General features: G+C 44.3%; 1 pseudogene; it reads left to right on the top strand.

Annotated features, from left to right (window-relative positions):
* The first annotated feature begins 2,864 nt into the window (after positions 1-2,864).
* Positions 2,865-14,296, top strand: LOC106586536 (uncharacterized; annotated as a pseudogene).
* The last annotated feature ends 1,912 nt before the right edge of the window (positions 14,297-16,208 follow it).

Genomic DNA, 16,208 nt, shown 5'->3' with positions numbered 1-16,208 from the left:
TGATATTCAATGTCAAGAATACCAACCTAAGAAAAGACCCCTGGCTGTTCAGGTTAGTACACGCTGACTGATTAACACTACAATCAGTGGATTGTGTGTATTTGTGATTAAGCCCCCTGCTAAGAAGAGTTGTTCCAATCACACAGTGTGGGGTCTGCTGTACCCTCTCAGGGGGAGAGGTTGGAAGGAGGGAGATGGGGGGGGGGGGGGGGGGGTGTTAAGCACCAGTCCATCCATAATTACTAAAGTCCTGCAGGGGTCTGACTGCTCTGGGGGGTCAGAAAGGGCTAGGGGGGGTACAGACAGGACAGGGTCATGGCTCTGCTGAGACAAACTGACAATTGATCAGAGAACCCAGGAGAGAGCGAGCGAACGAGAATTTCCACAAAGCTGTGAATGATCTGAGAGACAAGGCAAGGGCCTTCGATGCCATTAAAAGGAACATAAAATTTGACATACCAACTAGGATCTGGCTAAAAATACTTGAATCAATTATAGAACCCATATTTAGAACCAAGGACTGATCACCCCAATCCACAAAAGTAGAGACAAATTTGACCCCAATAACTACCGTGGGATATGCGTCAATAACAACCTTGGGAAAATCCTCTGTATTGTCATTAACAGCAGACTCGTACATTTCCTCAGCAAAAACAATGTAGTGAGCAAATGTCAAATTCGCTGAGTCAAATAAGGTTTTGACTCAATTTGGCATGAGGGTCTGCTATGCAAATTGATGGAAAGTGGTGTTGGGGGAAAAACATACAACATTATAAAATCCATGTACACAAACAACAAGTGTGCGGTTAAAATTGGCAAAGAAAACACACATTTCTTTCCACAGGGCCATGGGGTGAGACAGGGATGCAGCTTAAGCCCCACCCTCTTCAACATATATATCAACGAATTGGCGAGGGCACTAGAACGGTCTGCAGCAACCGGCCTCACCCTACTAGAATCTGAAGTCAAATGTCTACTGTTTGCTGATGATCTGGTGCTTCTGTCACCAACCAAGGAGGGCCTACAGCAGCACCTAGATCTTCTGCACAGATTCTGCCAGACTTGGGCCCTGACAGTAAATCTCAGTAAAACCAAAATAATGGTGTTCAAAAAAAGGTCCAGTTGCCAGGACCACAACTATAAATTTCATCTAGACACCGTTGCCCTAAAGCACTCAAAAAACGATACATACCTTGGCCCAAACATCAGCGCCACAGGTAACTTCCACAAAGCTGTGAACGATCTGAGAGAAGGGCCTTCTCTGCCATCAAAAGGAACATAAAATTCAAAATAGCAATTAGGATCTGGCAAAAAATACTTGAATCAGTTATAGAACCCAATGCCCTTGATGTTTGTGAGGTCTGGGGTCCGCTCACCAACCAATAATTGAGAATTCTACAAAAATATAATCTGTGTACAACGTAAAACACCAAATAATGCATGCAGAGCAGAATTAGGTGTTAAATTTTACAACCACAAAAAAGGAAGCGATACTCAAACCTTCCATAACAAAGCAATTACCTACAGAAAGATGAACCCGGAGAAGAGTCCCCTAAGCAAACTGGTCCTGGGGCTCTGTTCACAAACACAAACAGACCCCACAGAGCCCCAGGACAGCAACACAATTAGACCCAACCAAATCATGAGAAAACAAAAAGATAATTGCTTGACACATTGGAAAGAATAAAAATAAATTGAGAAAACTAGAATGCTATTTGGCCCTAAACAGAGAGTACACAGTAGCAGAATACCTGACCACTGTGACTGACCCAAAATGAAGGAAATCTTTCTATGTACAGACTCAGTGAGCATAGCCCTGCTATTGAGAAAGGCTGCCGAAGGCAGACCTGGCTCTCAAGAGAAGACAGGCTATGTGCACACTGCCCACAAAATGAGTTGGAAACTGAGCTGCACTTCCTAACCTCCTGCCAAATGTATGGCTATATTAAATATACATATTTCCCTCAGATTACACAGACCCACAAAGAATTTGAAAACAAACCGCATTTTGATAACCTCCCATATCTATTTGGTGAAATACCACAGTGTGCCATCACAGCAGCAAGATGTGTGACCTGTTGCCACAAGAAAAGGGCAACCAGTGAAGAACAAACACCATTGTAAATACAACCCATATTTATGTTGATTTATTTTCTCTTTTGTACTTTAACTATTTGCACATAATATGACATTTGAAATGTCTTTATTCTTTTGGAACTTTTGTGAGTGTTATGTTTACTGTCAAATTTTGTTTTATTGTTTATTTCACTTTTGTTTATTATCGATTTCACTTGCTTTGGCAATGTAAACATATGTTTCCCATGCCAATAAAGCCCATAAATTGAAAATTGAAATTGAGAGAGAGAGAAGGAGAGGAAAGGTAGGAGAGTATATTTACTGAAGCATTAAAAGACACTACAAGTATGCTACTGTCTCAACTCTTAACAGTATAAAACACACTGCTTTACGACTCACCGCAGTGTACTGTCTACCAGAAGGGCTGCTTCTATTCCTCCATCTACCTGAGCCTCTTCATTTAGAGAGGAAGTGTAGCCTACCATGATGTTAGACACATAGCTGTTTGAGGAGACTAAAGTGCATCTCAATCTAAGCTGAAACAACTTCAACGCTGCCACTACTGCTGAGTGAGGAGCAGAGAGAAACAGGCAGAGTAGAGTGTCTGCTGCTACGGCTGATAGACCCAGGCACTACAGGCAGGGCTCTTCATTACACTCTAAAGACACAAACTGTCACTTCTATTACAGCCAACCACAGCCTGACTGAGTGGACAGAGAAAAATGGCACCAAAACATTATGAGTTCCTTGGAGATGGTGGAGAGGGGTGGGAGGGAGGGTGGAGCGGGATGGGGGAGAGAGGGGGCTGTGATGGATGGCTGTGTGACACAGGCGGACGGGGTGAGGAGGGGGTAAGGCAGCCGTGGGCTTTTATAGTTGAGAGCCGGTGTGTGTGTGTTCGGACTGTGGAGTCCAAGTCCATACGCGCGCACACACACGCAGACACCACCCCTTGACCCACCGACCAGAGCAGAGCGAGAATGAACACACACACAGAGCGAGACCATGCAGCCCAGTCGTGTCAAGCTGAGAGCGGTTCACTAAGGAGGTTCTGTCAGTGCTCCTTCGGCTCCATGTCAAAACAGACAGCCTGCATATTCAACAGATAAAGAAAGCTGCCACGCAACAGGAATACACAAGCAGAGCCAGCCTGCCAATCTAACGAATTTAGCCCAGATTTGTCCAGGTCCGCAATTTCAACCAAACTGATCAATGTGATGATGTCAACGTGGAAAATTGATTAGATCTGCAAAAAGTTTGCAATTTAAGGGCATTTCGTATTTTATCAGCAAACTTAACATTTTTATTTTATTTTACAGATACCCACAAGGAACATCCTACTACATCTTTCCCTCGCCGATGGACAAGAACTCAACATGCATAACCCCTGAAGCATAACTGAAATGCAATTTGGAAACCAGTATTATTCTCTTTAACATGTTACTTCACATCCTGAAACATAATGAAAGCATGAAATGAAATAGTCTGAACTCCTTTGTGTTAACTTAGGTACAGTCTCTTTTTGCTGGGAATGTTCCCCAACAGTATGTATTCTATTCACGTAACATAGTCTTTCAGCCACTCTGGTGGATTCATATCCCTTTTTGGGCGAGCTTGTGGCTCTGTGAGCATTCTCTCTCCCCCCCCCCCCCTTTCTGTGCGTTGTCTGTGGTCACCTCAGCCTGTGTGGTTGTTAGATCGGGAAGACCTCTGAGGTGTTTTTTGATCCTCCATGCCTCTTCTGAACCTGTGTCCACCACGTAGGGCATCCGCTTTTCTCAGCACTGTTGCTGGTGTCTTTGAGTTTGTAATCCACACACGTTGATCTTCTGTCAGCTCTGGCCTCTCAGTAGCACGCTGTCTGCAATTAATGTCTCCAGTTTGTGTTTGTTTCAGCCATTTGTCCCTCTCAGCGAAGACCTTCCTGTTAGGCCATTGGGGTTTAAACTGAGCCGGCGAGACAGGCAATGGGGAGCGCAGCCTCCTGCCCATCAGGAGCTCGGCAGGTGACGGCCCATGATGCAGCGGTGTGACTTTGTAAGCTAACAGAGCCCTGTATGCATCCTTTTCTTTTCAGAAGTCCCTTGACTTGTTTCCACACCTCTCTCTTCCTCACCGTTGCTCTGTGCATGGTAGGAAGAGAGGGAGGAGGGAGGGAGGAGGTATGGAGAGAGGAGGGAGGGAGGAGGAGGGAGGAGAAGTCATATTCTGTGGCAAAAGCAGAAAAGGAGCTCGCAGAGAACTGGGGAGCGTTATCTGTAACCAGGCCCTCATCGACCACTTGCCTGGAAAGAATCGGATTTTATTGGTCACATACACATATTTAACAGATGTTATTGCGGGTGTAGCAAAATGCTTGTGTTCCTAGCTCCAACAGTGCAGTAGTATCTAACAATTTACAATAATACACACAAATCTAAAAGTAAAAGAATGGCATTAAGAAACATATAAATATCAGATCGCGCAATGTCGGAGTGGCGTTGACTAAAATACAGTAGAATAGAATACAGTATATACATATGAGATGAGTAAAGCAGTATGTAAACATTATTTAAACATTATTAAAGTGACTAGTGTTCCATTGTTAAAGTGGCCAGTGATTCCAAGTCTATGTATATAGGGCAGCAGCCTCTAAGGTGCAGGGTTGCATAACCGTGTGGAAGCCGGCTAGTGATGGCTATTTAACAGTCTGATGGCCTTGAGATAGAAGCTGTTTTTCAGTCACTCGGTCCCAGCTTTGATGCATCTGTACTGACCTCACCTTCTGGATGATAGCGGGGTGAACAGGCAGTGGCTCGGGTGGTTGCTGTCCATGATGATCTTTTTGGCCTTCCTGTGACATTGGGTGCTGTAGGTGTCCTGAAGGGCATGTAGTTTGCCTCCAGTGATGCGTTGGGCAGACCGGACCACCCTCTGGAGAGCCCTGCAACTGTGGGCGGCGCAGTTGCCGTACCAGGCGGTGATACTGATGTTCTCAATTGTGCATCTGTAAAAGTTTGTGAGGATTTTAGGGTCCATGCCAAATTTCTTCATCCTACTGAGGTTGAAGAGGCGCTGTTGCGCCTTCTTCACCACACTGTCTGTGTGGGTGGACCATTTCAGATCGTCAGTGATGTGTACGCCAAGGAACTTGAAGCTCTTTACCTTCTCCACTGCGGTGCCGTTGATGTGGATATGTGCGTGCTCCCTCTGCTGTTTCCTGAAGTCAACGATCAGCTCCTTTGTTTTGTTGATGTTGAGTGAGAGGTTATTTTTCTGGCATCACTTTCCCAGGGCCCTCACCTCCTCCCTGTAGGCTGTCTCGTCATTGTTGGTAATCAGGCCTACCATTGTTGTGTCGTCTGCAAACTTGATGATTGAGTTGGAGGCGTGCATTGCCACGCAGTCATGGGTGAACAGGGAGTACAGGAGAGGGCTAAGAACGCACCCCTGTGGGGCCCCTGTGTTGAGGATCAGCGAAGTGGAGGTGTAGTTTCCTACCTTCACCACCTGGGGGTGGCCTGTCAGGAAGTCCAGGACCCAGTTGCACAGGGTGTGGTTCAGACCCAGGGCCCCAAGCTTAATGATGAGCTTGGAGGGTACAATGCTGTTGAATGCTGAGCTGTAGTCAATGAACAGCATTCTTACATATGTATTCCTCTTGTCCAGATGGGATATGGCAGTGTGCAGTGCGATGGCAATTGCATTGTCTGTGGATCTATTGGGGCGGTAAGCAAATTCAAGTGGGTCTAGGGTGTCAGGTAAGGTAGAGGTGATATGATCCTTAACTAGCCTCTCAAAGCACTTCATGATGACAGAAGTGAGTGCTATGGGGCGATAGTTATTTAGCTCAGTTACCTTTGCTTTCTTGGTTACTGGAACAATGGTGGACATCTTGAAGCAAGTGGGGACCACAGACTGGGATAGGGAGAGATTGAATATGTCCGTAAACACTCCAGCCAGCTGGTTTGCGCATGATCTGAGGACGCGGCTAGGGATGCCGTCTGCGCCGGCAGCCTTGCAAGGGTTAACACGCTTGACCCTTGTGTAGTCTTAACGTTCTGTATACTGACCCGCCTTCACTAAACCCCTAAAATAAAGCAGCTTAATTGAATTTTAAACCCCAGATCTATTTTGCATGAAGAAACAACCTGTGATTCATCACAAACTTTGTGAATATCTGCGTTTTTCCTCTTTACTTTGAAGAAAGACTGATCAGTGGACACCACTCGCTTTGATTACAACACACCTGTCATCCTTGTTTTCTTTACTAAAGTAGAGCTTTATTATTATTATTATTTCCAAAGGTACTGCATAGGAGTAAACCCTTTTTTGCAAGAGATAGCACTTGTATAGCCTAAGAAAGTAGCAGAAATGTGCAGAAAGTGGTTTAGAATGCATTTTATTGAAGGGAAACAGTATTGAACTATTTTGGCAACAAAATTATATATTCTTTTACAGTCCTTCTTGGGGGGGGGGGGGCTGGCTTCCTGTCCTCACAATCACTGATCTCAGCCGTTTTGTGCAGTGTGCTCAGGCGGACCACATTCTTGTTCCTCTTTGGGAGGTATGAATCTAGAGTGGTGGTGGGGGTGAAGGCAAACTTTGATGAGAAGGCCTCACTCCCGCTTGTTGCGAGGACTGCAGGGGGAGCTCAGGCTTGTTCTTTCTAACTGTGAGGGGTAATATACACGGCTGTGACTATATAATTATCTTCGGAGGTAATACGGTCGGCATTTGATTGTCAGGTATTCTAGGTCAGGTGAACAAAAGGACTTGAGTTTCTGTATGTTATCACAATCCCACCATGCGTAGTTAATCATGAAACATACACCCCGGCCCTTCTTCCCGGAGAGTTCTTTATTCCTGTATGCGCGATGTACGGAGAACTCAGATATCCAGAGGTGGGACCAAGTCATTGTTTTACAAGTCACAAGTAAGTCTCAAGTCTTAGCACTCAAGACAGGCAAGTCCGAGTCAAGTCTCAAGTCAAGACCGTCAAGTATCAAGTCAAGTCTCAAGTCCTAAACTTTGAGTTTCGAGTCCTAAACAAGTCGTAATGTGCTCTTAATCAATTGTAATACCATTTCATATTTTTAACAAGAGTAATAGTATATTACATTCACACAAATCATGAATGCTTTTAAAAATATCTATATATTTATTACTTTCCAAATAAACGTTATATTTCCATGGAAATACATGGGTAGCCATGAAAAAGACAGACACCTCCCAATAGTGATCGACTATCGCTATGGGGCGCAATCGGGTGATGTAGGCTTGTACACAATCGCCCAACCTTAACACATACACACACACACACACACACACACACACACACACACACACACACACACACACACACACACACACACACACACACACACACACACACACACACACACACACACACAGTGTGGTTACAGTAGGCTAACATATGTCAATGGTTTTAGGAACAGCAGTAACATCAGACAGGATTTAGGCTACAAACTGCCTAGCCAGTTTAGCTCAATATTGGGTGCAATGATCACGTTCCCGCACTGACTGACTGTGTGGAGGCTCATTGATTTAACGTTACGTTAGCCTACGATACACCAGTAAAGTAATAAAATATATAGTTGTCGGCTATATTGGCCATGACTTACTGTTCTTTGTGCAGCTTCAAATGTCGAACAAAGTTGGAAATTGTTGCGCCTCCGTCTGTAATTTTCTTCCCGCATGTTTTGCAAGTTGCAGTCCGTTTTTTGCAGCATTGTCTTTATATCCGAAAATAATAATTTTGGGTATCATCTTTCCAAGGGCTCCATCTGAATTCACCCGCCAACGTTCCTCTGCACTGCCACGAACAACTCTTTCTCAGCTGGCACAATTTGATTGGCTGCTATCCGATTCAAACTGTAATCCGTTAAATGAAGAGTTGATGCGCTGCACACTTTTTAAAATAGCATCATTTTTTATATTTTGGCTTGGGGAGGGTATCAAGTCAGGTCGAGTCATAAGGCTCAAGTCTAAGTCAAGTCACGAGTCATTGGTGTTAAAGTCAAAGTCGAGTTGCAAGTATTTGTGACTCAAGTCTGACTCGAGTCCAAGTCATGTGACTCGAGTCCACACCTCTGCAGATAGCTGTATGGACGGGGACAGTATATCCCGAGAGAGACATATTTCTATGAAACAGGGTATGTTATAATCCCTGATGTCTCTCTGGAAGGAGATCCTCACCCTGAGCTCGTCTACTTTATAATCCAGAGACTGAAGTAATATACTTTGAAACGGTGGATGGTGTGCATGCCTCCTGAGTCGGACTAGAAGTCCACTCCGAATACCTTTTCTCCACCGGCTGTGTTTTGGAGCAGCCTCTGGAATAAGTTAAATTACCCTGGGGGGTACGAACAAAGGATCCAATTCAGGAAAGTCGTATTCCTGGTCGTAATGCTGGTGAGTTACCATCGCTCTGATATCCAAAAGTTATTTCCGGCTGTATGTAATAACAAAACCAAAAATTCAGGGCTAATAATGTAAGAAATAACACACAAAAAAACAAAATACTGCAAAGTTGCTTAGGAGCTAGAAACAGAGCTGCCATATATGTTGGCGCTTTCTTACTTATCTTTGCTATTTCAATGTACCACTAGCAGATAAGTGCCATTTTTCCAATAGAACATATCTGCCCCTACCTTTTGCCCTGGCCGTTTTGGCAGCTCTATTACCATCATTGGTTCGGGATGACAAGGTTGACATTTTGCACACACCTCACACTGGGCCACCAGCTTGGCAATCTGAGTACTCAGACCAAGCCACCACACCGACTGCGGAGCCCCCAGTCTGCATTTTGTTATTCCCATGTGTCCCTCATGCACTCTGTCTAGCATTTCCGGTTGTAGTGGAAGTCATTTCGGTCCACTCAACAGGGCTTCAGTAGCTTAGGCAGTTCCTCCTGCCTGGGCCATCCCTTCTTGCACTGCTGTACCATCTGTCGGCAGATGGGATCTCTCTGTTGCTCCTCTGCAATATGTTGCAGTTTGGTCTGAGATGCAGGTATAGGCTGTCTCTTACTGCATTAATGGACACCTGTTCCTCACCCTCTAGTCTAGAGATTGCTCCTCCTCTGTTAAAACCGCTTTAGGACCCGCCCCTTTTATTAATTTTTTCTCCTAAAATTACATACCCAAATCTAACTGCCTGTAGCTCAGGACTTGAAGCAAGGATATGCATTTTCTTGAGACCATTTGAAAGGAAAGTTCGTCGAAATGTGAAATTAATGTAGGAGAATATAACACATTAGATCTGGTAAAAGATAATACAAAGAAGAAAACATGTGTTTAAAAACAAAATGTACCATCATCTTTGAAATGCAAAACAAAAGCCATAATGTATTATTCCAGCCCAGGTGCAATTTAGATTTTGGCCACTAGATGGCAGAAATGTATGTGCAAAGTTTTAGACTGATCTAATTAACCATTGCATATCTGTTCAAAATGCTGTATCAAGACTGCCCAAATGTGCCTAATTGGTTTATTAATACATTTTCAAGTTCATAATTGTGCACTCTCCTCAAACAATAGCATGTTATTCTTTCACTGTAATAGCTACTGTATATTGGACAGTGCACTTAGATTAAGAAGAATTTAAGCTTTCTGCCCATATCAGATATGTCTATGTCCTGGGAATTTTTTTGGTTACTTAAAACCTCATGCTAATCACATTAGCCTACGTTAGCTCAACCGTCCCGCGGGGTGACACCAATACTATAGAGGTTAATGGATGTTTATTTGGAGCCCTGGAGAGTTCGTCTGCTGTGATCAGTGCCCTCCCTAGCACATTTGGTGCCTTCGGAAAGTATTCAGACCCCATTACTTTTCCCACATTTTGTTAGGTTACAGCCTTATTCTAAAATGTATTATATAGCTTTTTTCCCCTCATCAATCGACAGACAATACCCCATAATGACATAGCAAAAACTGGTTTTTAAAAAACTGAAATATTATATTAACATAAGTATTCGGTCTGAATATTATAATATTTCTGTTTTTTAAAAACCTGTTTTTGCTTTGTCATTATGGGGTATTGTCTGTCGATTGATGAGGGGGAAAAAACTTTACTCAGTACCTTGTTGAAGCACCTTTGGCAGCAATTATAGCCTTGAGTCTTCTTGGGTTTGACAATAAAAGCTTGGCACTTTTGTATTTGGGGAGTTTCTCCCATTATTTTATGCAGATCCTCTCAAGCTCTGTCAGGTTGGATGGAGAGCGTTGCTGCACAGCTATTTTCAGGTCTCTCCAGAGATGTTCGATCGGGTTCAAGTCCGGGGTCTGGCTGGGCTATTCAAAGACATTCCCAAAGCCACTTGGTTTTTGCTCTGACGTGCACTGTCAACTGTGGGACCTCATATAGATAGGTTTCTGCCCTTCCAAATCATGTCCAATCAATTGAATTTACCACAGGTGGACTCCAATCAAGTTGTAGAAACATCTCAAGGATGATCAATGGAAAGAGGATGCACCTGAGCTCAATTTCTTGTCTCATAACAAAGGGTCTGAAAGCTTATATAAATAAGGTATCTATCGGGTCAAGTCTCTGAATATCCTCGAGTGGCCCAGCCAGAGCCTGGACTTGAACCCGACCGAACATCTCTGGAGAGGCTTGAAAATAGCTGTGCACTAACGCTCCCCATCCAACCTGTCAGAGCTTGAGAGAATCTGCAGAGAAGAATGGGAGAAAGTCCCCAAAACAGGAGTGCCAAGCTTGTAGCATCATACCCAAGAAGACTCGAGGCTGTAAATGCTGCCAACGGTGCTTCAACAAAGTACTGAGTAAAGTTTTTTCCCCCTCATAAATCGACAATGCTTTGTCATTATGAAGTATTGTGTGTAGATTGATGAGGGGTAAAAAAAACAATTGAATCAATTTTAGAATAAGGCTGTAACCTAACAAAATTTGAAAAAAGTTGAGGTGTCTGGATGCTTTCCGAAGGCTTCCATCATTTTAAAGTAGTCAACTGGTTGGGGATTCCTATGAGTTGGGAGAAATCAGCCAATTAAGAAAATGTTGTACTTTAAAATGTAGATAGCATGGGCAACGTCATTGAGGCTGTCACATATGCTATAATGGCACAGATACAAAGATGAGTCCTCTATCTATCTCTGTGTAAAATACACAGAGTAAAAAGTGTGACAACCAACCCTGGTCTGTCCTACCAAACATTTTCAAGTCAGCCATTAAAGGTATATTGTAATTACTTCGCCACCATGGCCTATTTATTGCCTTACCTCCCTTATCTTACCTCATTTGCATACACTGTATATAGACTTTTCTACTGTATTATTGACTGTATGTTTGTTTATTCAATGTGTAACTCTGTGTTGTTGTATGTGTCGAACTGCTTTGCTTTATCTTGGCCAGGTCGCAGTTGTAAATGAGAACTTGTTCTCAACTAGCCTACCTGGTTAAATAAAGGTGAAATAAAATAAAATAAAAAGAGAGAGAGTATAAGGTTTTCAGATCACTGTGAAAATCTTAACTGATATGGTTCTCACTGTCTTTCAGGTTCGGGATCACATTCTCTGTGGGCTTTTGCAACATACATCATAGGAGATACGCCTTTCCCGGAATATACTGTTCTTTTGTTGCTGGATGATATTGAAGTTGGTTACTACGAGAGACAGTTTGTTTACAGGGGACACAATGCCCTAGATGAAAAAGAGATGGGGATTGTTCTGGACATTGCTTCTGTGTTTGGAGCCATGTCCTTCAGCATGAAAGGCAGATCATATGATCTAAAACAACTCTTTCATTTCACCGAAGGTATTCATGTACAGCAGAGAATGGCTTGCTGTGAGATGTTGGACAATGATAAACTGGTCCTAATTCTGTCCAGAAGCACTTTCAATAAGATTGTTGCAGATGGGATGTGCTATAATATGACTCAGAATACATACTATACTGGAAACCCACAGTTAGCATGGGATGAGGTGAAGCTAGAATATGTGAAAATGCTTTATGCGCACGTTTACCTTCCCCTTTGCATAAAAACATTGAATATTTTCCTGGAGAGAGAAAAGAACATTGTGATGCGTAAAGTGCGTCCCAGAATCAGGCTCATAAAGAAAGCGAAGTCTGGAGGGCTCCAGGTGAGCTGTCTGGTGTTTGGTTTCAACCCACGACACACCAACCTGACCCTGCTGAGAGACAGCCAGCCAATAGCAGAACAGGAGCTGACAGGTGGGCAGCTGCCACCCAATGGAGACTGGGCGTACTAGCTGAGGAAGAGTCTGGAGGTCATTACAGAGGAACTGAGAGAGAGACACAACTACACCTGCACTGTCTCCCACCTCAGTCTGGGTACCTGAGCCAGGCAGAGGCAGAGTCGGCCTAGTTGTGCTTTCAGTTCCACTGACTATGATGGTGGCGATAACTATTCTGCTAAGCTTTGTTGTTTGTGTCAGGAAGAGGAGACACTAGCTCCAAGACATTGTCACAGCTTGCCAAAGTCAATGCCCAAGTGACTGAGCAAATTAGCCTATCTTCATACATATCCTACCAAACCCACATTGTTTTAGACCCATGTCCTTTTTTTCTCACCTTATTTTTGATGGAACCACAGCCCCCCTTTCTTTATGTGCTTATTCCACAAGTTAATCATTTGTATGGATGATTGTAAAACAGATACAGTGCGTTTTGTTGCCGATCTTACTTTGCTACCTGACGGTTTTTACTTTTTCATTACCGTATATTTTTACTTTTTCCCTCACTCAACTTTTTTCATTCAACTTTTTCACCCCGGAGGTTTTATCTGGACATGGTTCGTCAGGACTTCAAACAGCCGAAGCTAAGTAACATTAACATGATGCCTTCTAATTGCAGTCGTTGTACTTATAATATACAGGAGAACGATCGCCTTACGGCAAGGATAGCTGTGCTGCAAGCCCAGCTTCAGACGCAATCATTAGGCAAGGGTAATTTCAGTGTAGGAAAGGATGAAACAGCGTCTGTGCCACCAGTAAGTACAGATAGTAACGTTAGTATAAACCCCCTCGCACGGTCCCCGCAGCCGGACATCTTTCTCATGGCTTCTGGAGGGAAACGCTGTAGGAATGCTCAACCGGTGTCGCTTATTCAGCCGACAGAAACTTTCAACCGGTTCTCCCCATTAAGTGAGTCGGAGTCGGAGGCCGAGACTTCTCTGGTCTCTACTCCTCCCGTTGTGGGGCCTGAGACGCCGACGGCTCCCACCATTAGCTCTGACAAATTGAAAACCCTAGTCATTGGCGACTCCATTACCCGCAGTATTAGACTTAAAACGAATCATCCAGCGATCATACACTGTTTACCAGGGGGCAGGGCTACCGACGTTAAGGCTAATCTAAAGACGGTGCTGGCTAAAGCTAAAACTGGCGAGTGTAGAGAGTATAGAGATATTGTTATCCACGTCGGCACCAACGATGTTAGGATGAAACAGTCAGAGGTCACCAAGCGCAACATAGCTTCAGCGTGTAAATCAGCTAGAAAGATGTGTCGGCATCGATTAATTGTCTCTGGCCCCCTCCCAGTTAGGTGGAGTGATGAGCTCTACAGCAGAGTCTCACAACTCAATCGCTGGTTGAAAACTGTTTTCTGCCCCTCCCAAAAGATAGAATTTGTAGATAATTGGCCCTCTTTCTGGGACTCACCCACAAACAGGACCAAGCCTGGCCTGTTGAGGAGTGACAGACTCCATCCTAGCTGGAGGGGTGCTCTCATCTTATCTACTGGCTCTCACCCTACACTGGCTTCCTGTTAAGGCAAGGGCTGATTTCAAGGTTTTACTGCTAACCTACAAAGCATTACATGGGCTTGCTCCTACCTATCTTTCCGATTTGGTCCTGCCGTACATACCTACACGTACGCTACGGTCACAAGACGCAGGCCTCCTAATTGTCCCTAGAATTTCTAAGCAAACGGCTGGAGGTAGGGCTTTCTCCTATAGAGCTCCATTTTTATGGAATGGTCTGCCTACCAATGTGAGAGACGCAGACTCAGTCTCAACCTTTAAGTCTTTACTGAAGACTTATCTCTTCAGTAGGTCCTATGATTAAGTATAGTCTGGCCCAGGAGTGTGAAGGTGAACGGAAAGGCTGGAGCAACGAACCGCCCTTGCTGTCTCTGCCTTGCCGGTTCCCCTCTTTCCGCTGGGATTCTCTGCCTCTAACCCTTTTACAGGGGCTGAGTCACTGGCTTACTGGTGTTCTTCCATGCCGTCCATGGGAGGGGTGCGTCACTTGTGTGGGTTGAGTCACTGACGTGGTCTTCCTGTCTGGGCTGGCGCCCCCCCTTGGGTTGTGCCATGGCGGAGATCGTTGTGGGCTATACTCGGCCTTGTCTTAGGACGGTAAGTTGGTGGTTGGAGACATCCCTCTAGTGGTGTGGGGGCTGTGCTTTGGCAAAGTGGGTAGGGTTATATCCTGCCTGTTTGGCCCTGTCCGGGGGTATCATCGGATGGGGCCACAGTGTCTTCTGATCCCTCCTGTCTCAGCCTCCAGTATTTATGCTGCAGTAGTTTATGTGTCGGGGGCTAGGGTCAGTCTGTTACATCTGGAGTATTTCTCTTTTCTTATCCGGTGTCCTGTGTGAATTTAAATATGCTCTCTCTAATTCTCTCTTTCTCTCTTTCTGTCTTTCTCTCGGAGGACCTGAGCCTTAGGACCATGCCTCAGGACTACCTGGTATGATGACTCCTTGCTGTCCCCAGTCCACCTGGCCGTGCTGCTGCTCCATTTTCAACTGTTCTGCCTGCGGCTATGGAACCCTGACCTGTTCACCGGACGTGCTTGTTGCACCCTCGACAACTACTATGATTATTATTATTTGACCATGCTGGTCATTTATGAACATTTTAACATCTTGACCATGTTCTGTTATAATATCCACCCTGCACAGCCAGAAGAGGACTGGCCACCCCTCATAGCCTGGTTCCTCTCTAGGTTTCTTCCTAGGTTTTTGGCCATTCTAGGGAGTTTTTCCTAGGGAGTTTTTCCTAGCCACCGTGCTTCTTTCACATGCATTGCTTGCTGTTTGGGGTTTTAGGCTGGGTTTCTGTACAGCACTTTGAGATATCAGCTGATGTACGAAGGGCTATATAAATACATTTGATTTGATATGTTTGTTCTGAATGTTTTAGTATGTCTTTTAATGAACTTGTTTTAAATGGTGCAGAGCACATTTACAGGTGTGTTCATGTATGGGAGTTGTGATGTTGGGACTGAGTGTGCTAATGAGCTACGTCTTGGCAGCCCTTCCTCTCTGCGAGGTTCTGACCCCTTTTAATCTTCCTTAGTGCTTCCTCTCTTCCTGGGAATGTAAAGACGTTTTTGACATTTCCATATATTCTGAACATTCGTGTCAGCGGTGTTCATCCATGGTCAGAGGGGAGGCCCATGTAGGCCATTTGCTCTGTTACAGTTACAGTATATTGAACATTTAGGTAAGTTATTTTTTTAAGTTACAGATACTGCTATCCTTTTATCACACAGTTGTCAAAGAATGATGCCTCTCAATATCAAATCAAATCAAATCAATTTGTATTTGTCACATGTGCCAAATACAACAGGTGTATTTACAAGCCCTTAACCAACAATGCAGTTTTAAGAAATAAAAATATATATTTGAAATATAACAAATAATTAAGGAGCAACAATAAAATAACAGTAGCGAGGCTGTTCTATATACAGGGGGTTTCAGCACAGAGGGCTCCTGTACAGAGTTAATGTGCGGGAGCACCGGTTAGTCGAGGTATTTGAGGTAATAAGTACATGTAGGTAGAGGTAAAGTGACTATGCATAGATAATAAACAGAGAGTAGCAGCAGCGTAAAAATGGGTGGTGGGGTGGGGACAATGCAAATAGTCCGGGTAGCCATTTGATTAAATGTTCAAGAGTCTTATGTCTTGGGGGTAGAAGCTGTTAAGAAGCCTTTTTGACTCAGACAGTCTATGACTAGGGTGGCTGGAGTCCTTGGCAATTTTATGGGCTTTCCTCTGACACCGTCTGTTATAGAGGTCCTGGATGGCAGGAAGCATGGCCCAGGTGATGTACTGGGCCGTACGCACTACCCTCTGTAGTGTCTTGTGGTCAGAGGCCGCGCAGTTGCCATACCAGGCGGTGATGCAACCAGTCATGATG

This window comes from Salmo salar, chromosome 25, assembly GCF_965601325.2.
Source record: "Salmo salar chromosome 25, fSalSal1, whole genome shotgun sequence".
In the NCBI taxonomy this organism is placed as follows: Eukaryota; Metazoa; Chordata; class Actinopteri; order Salmoniformes; family Salmonidae; genus Salmo; species Salmo salar.
This window is presented reverse-complemented; position numbering and strand designations above follow the sequence as displayed.